The following is a 7,733-nucleotide window of genomic DNA, read 5'->3' on the forward strand; positions in this document are numbered from 1 at the left end:
GCCAAAGAAAGAACAGAGCCAAGGGGAAAATACACATACAGACTCCCCTATAATCAGCATCACCCCTCATCAGATACCCACCATCCATTCCCATCTCTGACACCCATGAGTTGATGAACAATCTCACAGGGACCTCCCAGTCCAGCTTCATCTCTGTCACCTCTCCCTGAAGTTAGGACAGGATAGAGCAGGAGCACCTAGGGTTATCCCATCTTTTCTACTCCCTCCCAGACCCGATGAAAATGTCCTACTAATCGTCCTTCACCTGCTCCTCTCTGACTGAGGGGATGAAGAGGTGTGGGTATGCTGTCTCTGGGCAGAAGGAATCACAGGCAGCGATCTCTGAGTATGAGACTGACCTGTTAACACAGCTATCTTCCCCAACCCACTCCATCCCAACCCTCCATCATGTCCCCATTTTGTCTTATGCCCCCATCTGCACCCAAGCCATTCCCTAATGCTTCCTTCTCCTTCTCTAATTCCATTTCCTTTATGTGTTCCATGCCTGTCCTAATCTTATTCCAGTTCCATCCAAGTAGTCCTTCTCCAGAGCCAGCCCCTAGACTTAGCTCTAGTTTGGGTCCTGAAAGCAGCAGTTCCCAAGCAAGTGTTCACCCCTAACTCAGCTCCTGCTTTTTCAGCTCCAAGCTCTGAGCATCAAGGAAGAGCAAAGGTGAATGGGAATGACTGCAGCCCCTACTCCACTGATCTCAACTCCCAAGCTACCCAGGGAACAAGGACAAAGACGGAGAGATGCAGAAACACATAAAGATGAAAAACGAGAGTTGAGTCTTCTTAAAGAAGAGATACAGAGACACACCAAGAGAACTGAGACAGAGTGGGAGTAATAGTCCCTCCACCCCCAAAACGCCCCTTTACCTACACAGGACCCGCCGGAAGGGGTAGTGCTGGCCAGCCAGGCAGGGGCCCCCTGAGGGGCAGCGCTGACCTGGTCCCTGGCTCCTCTGCCAGAACCGTGCTCATCCGTCTGTGCCCAGTAAAGTTTGAATCCAGCTCCTAGGGAGCTTGGGGATGGTGGGGGAGCGCCCTGTGGGGACCAAGACAGGCAAGAGTGGCACACATATCGGAGGAAAGGGGAGGCGGACAAAAGTAAGGGGAAAGGAGAGGAGCTCAGCCCAATCTAGCAACCACACACCAGCTCACACACCCACTCTTGTACACACACGCACTCATACACACAGGCATACACACACACCTGGGCTGCCCGCCCTATGTATATATATGGTGATGAACAGAACACCCCTAGCCTCCTATTGGCCAGCCCAGGACCCAGATTATCAATATTAACTAGCTAGACTAGGCTGTCATTGGTGGAGAGTCCACTGAGCCCCCCGGGAACTGAAGGAGGGGGCTGGCCCTGAGGGGGGTGGGGCGGGAGTGGGAAGCGGGGGACATCTGTTCTCCATGCATATTTCATAAGGAAGAAATGGAGAGATAGGAAAAGGGTGAAATGGGGGGACGTCGGAGGATGCAGTGAGGGCTAAGGGAAGAGCCAGGGGCAGGATCGCAGATGAACCCTCACAGTTTCCTACACCAGAGGTGAGAGAAGACAGAGACACCCCAGGAACTATAGCGGGTGGGGACTCAATCAGGGTCCTACTCTGAGTTCAGGATATTGACTTGGCAACATTGTCTATGGACATTCTTCTGACTTTGGGCATTCTTTGGGCACTGCTCCCACTCTCTCCCTCTGAATGACGGAGGTGCCCCAATGGTACAGTTGGGGGAACAGATCCTTGAGCATGGTGGACTTGATCCATAATAAACCCTGGAAGGGGACCCAGGAGTTCTGCTCTCTATTCTTTTCTCTTTCCTTCCCCAGAACCTTGACTCCTTGCCATTCCTTGACCAGCATTTAGCCCACTCTTCTCCTTCTGTCTGTTAGTGGTTATTGCTTCCAGTATATAGCAACTCCATCTCACGATCCCTTACCTCCACCAGCAAGGAAAGGGCAGGAGCGAAAGCCCGCTCACCCAGCCCAGAGCCTAGGCACTTTATCTAAGCTGGGAAGTCCAACCTATTCCATTGCGGGTAGGGGGCCACTGTAAGAGAAAGGCATGAGGACTGGAGGGACAAAGGCTGGGGGACACACTTTGGAGGAGAGGCAGGTTCTGGGAGGGGGGGACTCTGAGCTAAAGGAACAGGGGCAACACCGGGGGAAATGGGCAGAGTTGAGGCGGGGGAGAGTGGCTAATGTTTTGGTACATTCCAGTAATATGAAAACAAGATGCAAAATTACATGCAAATACATATCCATTATGTCCAAGTGAGTGAGAAGCTTCAGTCCCATGCTTAGTCCTGGGATAGATGGTCATGGGGTATCCCAGCAGAGCTTAGAATAGAGGAAACTCCAGGATTGGAGCTGAGGGTCTGGTTTTTCCTCACCAGCTCAGCTTTCAACTGTCTTTGTCAATAAACATCTCCTGAACATTCATAGCAAACCAAGGGTCCTGATGACATTAAAGACCTTGACCCCACCCTCCTTACTTCTTTCTCACTCCTTACCCTTTAGCCAACCATAATTATATGCATACATTGTGGCTGGTCCTTGGACAGTGGCCCCATAATAACATTCAACAGGTTGCTGGAGGTTGGGGAGAGGGGGAATTGGGGAGCAGGCAGGGGTGTATGTAGAGCAGTACAGCCCAGACCAGTCTAGATTCTTAGGAAGCCTAGTGTGTTAGGATGGGAATTTGGGTGGTATCTGGTTGGGAGAGGGAGACAGGCTCTGAAAAAACTGGGCCTCAATTTCCCCACTGGATTACTTGGGGAAGGTGTAAAGGGACACAATGAAGGGGGCCAATATCCAGCCTTTGATACCCTTCTTCCTAAACTAAACTCAAGGGCTGGCTTCCCACTCCCTAATCAGCCTTCCTGGATTCTCTCCAGGTTGAGGAGAGAGGTAGACTATATATGAGTTCAGTTTACTAGAGGTGTTCCCTAGTCTTTCTTTCACAGACTTCCTCCCTCTCCACCCCCCTGTTGGGCAGTGCCAGCTCCCACCTGGGCAGGCCCAGACAGGTGCCCAGGCCCCAGCAGATGGGCTGAGCTGGAGGGGAGAAGAGGCTCAGAGAGGGGGAAGAAGAAGGAGGGGGGCAGGGGATCAGGTGGCAGCTCAGTTCTTGCATCATCATTGCCATGGCGCTGATTAAAAACCAATCTCCACCTAATGAGCCCCCAGCAATAACAGCACTCCCCCCCACCCCAACATGCTCCCAAGATACAAGGAGACACAGAGACTTGAGAGACATACAGAGAAAGTCTCAGGGAGACAGAAGCCTGGAGTGAGATACAGAAAAGTGGAAAGATGGGGAGACAGATGCAGGAGAAACAAGGGAAATAGGGAGACAGTGACATGGAGGAGTCACCAAGAAATGGGACAAAGAGAGAGGGGAGACATGCATCTGAGCAAGGCACAGAAAAGGTAGTTAGGCACTGAGACACATAGAGATGGGGAGATTAAGAGTTATGACTAGACGTGGTTCTGGAGGAGAGGAGACATTTGGGGAGATAGAATCACAAAAACATCTAAGGAAAGTCATAATGACTATCAACAAAATGGAGAAATGAAGAGCTATAAGAGAGTGAGACACCAAGGGAAATAGAGACACAGAGGAGATTTTATACTATAAGAAACAGAAAGAAAGAGTTCATTAGAAGTTCAATAGAAGTGCTGGAAAAGGACCTTAGAGGTCATTTATTCCAACTCCCTCTTTTGTTTTTTTTAAATGGAGAAACCTTGGTTTAGAGAGGCCAGGTGACCTGTCCCACACCACACAGGTAATAAGTATCAGAGCTAGAATTCAAACCCAGACTCTCTGATTCCATATCTAGTGTTCTCTAGAAGGTCAGCAGGACTAAACCCAAGTCTCTTCGTGACCTTGGGAATATTACTTCTCCTCTGGACCTCAGTTTCTCCATCAGTAAAGTCTAATGATCTTATGAAGGGAATGGGGTATGGTGGAAGGAGCATTGGATAGAGTTAGAAGTTAAATATTGGCTCTACTACTCTACCTTAGGGACTGACCCTTGAACAAGCCTCTTCTCTAGGCCTTAGTTTATTCATCTTTAAAATGAAGGACCTAGATTAAATGACCTCCAAAGCTCCTTTCAACTCTATCATTCTATGAATCCAGGTCAAATTGTGCCTAAACAGGCCTGAAGGAAGAAGGCAGTTGAGGGCATACATGTGAGACCTGGGTCTCTTGCCTTTCAGCTGTTTCCTTGACTCTGGACAAGGATCCTGAGGCCCCACCCAACACTGGGTGATTCAATTCCCATCACTCTCATTTGTAATACACTGCTATTGCCTCACACACACCCCCTCCCCACCCACTAACATCTCAGGGACACCAGGCAGTAACTACAATCACCCTGGACAGCTCAGACTCTGGAGCTGAGTCAGAATTCTGGGTTCCTAACCCTATCTGGCAGGCTTGGGGAGGGGGAAGGGAGGGAGGGAGAGAGAGTTCAGGGCCCTGGCTAAATCTGAGGTCAACATTCAATCTCTGCCACCCTCAACCCCCATTCCTTATAGGAGAGAACTCTTAGCTAGTTGGTAGGACAGTTCCAGGAGCTATAGGGTGGGCATAGAGGTGTAAGCTGTAGGAGCACCGGCTGGGATCCAGATGGGGAAATTATTATTGGTATTATAGATTATTATCATTGTTATTTCTCTTTTGCATTTGTAGAGATCTTTCACTTTTCAATGCACTTTCACACTCATTACTTCATTTTAACCTCACAACAACCCTGAAAGGAGGAATAAAGAGAGAGAAAAGTTATTGGGTGCAGAGGTTGGGAGGGAGGGCAGGGCAGGGAGGGTAGGGTGGAGTAGGAGCCCAGGCCTCTGGGTTGGGTGGGGGAGGGGGTGGCCTGAAGGAGCTGGGAAGCATTGGGTTTGGCAGGAGAGGGTGTGACATATGTGGGGAGCCCTGGGGACCCAGCCGGGCCTGCGGCTGGCAGGGAGAGCAGACGGAGTTAACCCTCGATATTCTGCACTGCCTGACCCTGCCCAGGAGCTGTCGTTAGACTGTTATTTTATAAGACAGGGAAGGAGGGAGGCGAAGGGGCCTGGGCATTGGGATAGAAGGCGAGAGGACCCTAGGGCAGTTGTGTCTCTGGAAGGTGACAGCAGGTCTGGGCTCTCTTTCCATCTCTGTCTCTGTCTCTGTTCATCTGTTTCTCTGTTCTGGCCCATCTTCCTGTCTTTCTCTCTCCCTGTTTCTCTTCATCCTCTCTCTCTCTCTTTCTGCATGTCTCTCAATCTCCGTGTCTCTGAGAGGTGACAGCGGGTCTCCACTCACACTAACCACACAATCTGTCACTCCCTCTGCCGCCAGCCGGGCCTGGAGCACCCCCACCCCACCCCTTTTCATTGCTCAGCCCCCAAGCCCTCCCTAACCCATGGCCCTGCCTCCCCACCACCACCACCTTGCTGCCTTTGTCTCTCCAGGCAACCCTCCCCACTCACCTCCCTCCCCCTAACTCGGAGCCCAGCTCCAATCTCATTATGGACTCCAACCTCCTCCCCCCCCAACTCCTACCCCACCCCCATCTTCTTCCCTCCCCCATCCATCTGTCTTCCCCACAGTCCCTGTCTTTGTGTCCATCCATCTGTCACCAGCAGCTCTGTGCCTGCTCCCCTCATGGCCACGCCTGGCCCTCTCCCCTCCAGGCCCTTCTATCCTAGCACTTTCAGACTCTCTTCTCCTGTCTCTACCCTGCTCTTCTTCAGTTTCTCATTTTCATTTTCTCCTTTCTCCTTCAATTTGACTCCTCTCAGTTCCTCCCTCAGTTTCCCTCATCTATTTCTCCTCTCTCTTCCTCAGTTGCTCCCAACAGTTTCTTCTTGCCAACAAGCCTCATAATTACAACCACTTGCTGCATCCCAAACCCAAGATATATTCTGGGGACAATGGGTTTCATGGGACAAAGCAGAACGAAGTACACAGGGAGGCATAGGTTGGCAGAGCTGGTCAAGTGAGTGAACAAGGACAGGACAGGATGAGGTTAGGGGGCAGACTGAAGGACCCTGGAGTCCACAGCCCTCGGTCCCTGAGCTCCTGTTTACCTGAGCCAGGGGCTAGGTAACACTCACTCACAGTTGCATCATCTCAATGAAACTGCTTCTCTGGGAGCCACTTGGGGGTCTTCCTCAAACCACTATCCTCTAGCTCCTGGTTCTCACTGAGTTAGAGTTCCCAGGATGGGTATGGGAGTTCTGTCACTACTCAGCTTAGGAGTTAAGGAATCAATTTCTGATCCTGTAGCTAAGCAGGGCTTCATTTAGGGCCAGGATTGGGCAGGGACGTGGGACCCAAGCACAAGATGTATGATTGGTGCTGCCATGGTTGGTCCCACTTCCAACCTTGGCTGGAAAGCAGGGGCAATGGGTGGCTTCTCAAGATCACCCCACCTCTCAGATCCCACCTCCCATGACCAATCACAACAAAATTCCTTACCTGAGTTTGTTCTATCTATTCTGCTTTCCTCCTCTCCCTTTTCCACTGTTTGATGCTGGGTCACACAACAATGATAGGCCTAACAGAAATCTAAGCCCCAGGTCAGCTTTGCCACATGACACACCCCCTTCCCTGTCCAGAAAAGTTTGAGGTACAAGGATAAAGGGTGTGAGCCATACACACATAAGAGGTATGTTTACTGAACCTAGTTCAGTGAATGTTTCCTGTCGCTTCCTCTGAAGCAGCCAAAAAGTGCTGCAACTGGAGTTAGATCTGGGTTCTAATCCTGCAGTGGACTCTTGATCAGCTGTGCAACAATGATGAATTCACAACTTTTCGGGGCCTTAGTTTCCTTATGTGTAAAATGGAAATAGTAATGCTGACAATTACCCATCTCACTGGGCTGTTATAAGGAAAGAGCTTTGTAAAGCTTAAAGTGCTACAGAAATGTGAGTTGTGATTGGGAAGCCTTCCCTGACCAGCGTTAGCAGTGACAGAACAAAGTGATTCATCTGACACTTAGCACATGCTAAATATATGAGGCGCAGCTCTGACACCATGGAAAGAGCATTGGGAATTTGTATTCCTCAAAGTCATAGGTTTTAATGCTGTGACTTTTACAAATCACTTCACACTCTAGGCCTCAGTTCCCTCATCTGTAAAATAACAAGGCTGGATTAAATTATCTCTAAGATTTCTTACAGTTCCAATTCATCTAAAACACCACATCAATGGAGTCATGGAGTAGGATAGAGACAGTTTGGGGAGCTACCGAAATAATGCTTCTCCAACTGAAAATAACTCCCCTTAGAGTTTGGGGACAGGGTCGCTGGACTTCTTTTTTAGGCTCAAAAATTCGGATTACCCAGATGTGGGACAGATGTGAAAAGTTATGAGCTAGATGGGTAAATTAGAGTGAGAGAAAGGGGGAGTGAGGAGTGAATGGGCCTAAATTTGTCAGGTTGGTAATGGAATTACCCATCCCATTTCTTTGGTGGAAAAAGGAACTACCCTCAGCAGGTCAGGAGAGGCAAAGCCCAGAAAGCGAATGGCAATGGGAGGGAGGGAGATTAGACATTAGAAGACACTGGTTAGCAAGCTCTGGGATAGAGGATCAAGAGAGGCTGAGTGATCTGCCTTCCTAGGAAGTATTTGCCCACCTCTTTCCTAATCTGTCCACATTTTGTCCAACCAAGGAGCTGGTCAAGATGACAGCTTTGGTTCCTACAAGTCAGGGCTTTTTTTTTG

General features: G+C 49.8%; 1 protein-coding gene across 1 annotated transcript in view; it reads right to left on the minus strand.

The window, feature by feature from the left end:
* Positions 1-970, minus strand: part of NHLH1 (nescient helix-loop-helix 1) — a 2,935-nt gene extending 1,965 nt beyond the window's left edge. Inside the window, exon 1 of the mRNA XM_027840040.1 lies at positions 884-970. The gene's annotated coding sequence lies outside the window, so the exon portion shown is untranslated. The remainder of the gene's footprint in view (positions 1-883) is intronic.
* Between the last annotated feature and the right edge of the window lie 6,763 nt (positions 971-7,733).

This window comes from Vombatus ursinus, unplaced genomic scaffold (genome assembly GCF_900497805.2).
Source record: "Vombatus ursinus unplaced genomic scaffold, bare-nosed wombat genome assembly UNPS02014838.1, whole genome shotgun sequence".
Lineage (NCBI taxonomy): Eukaryota > Metazoa > Chordata > Mammalia > Diprotodontia > Vombatidae > Vombatus > Vombatus ursinus.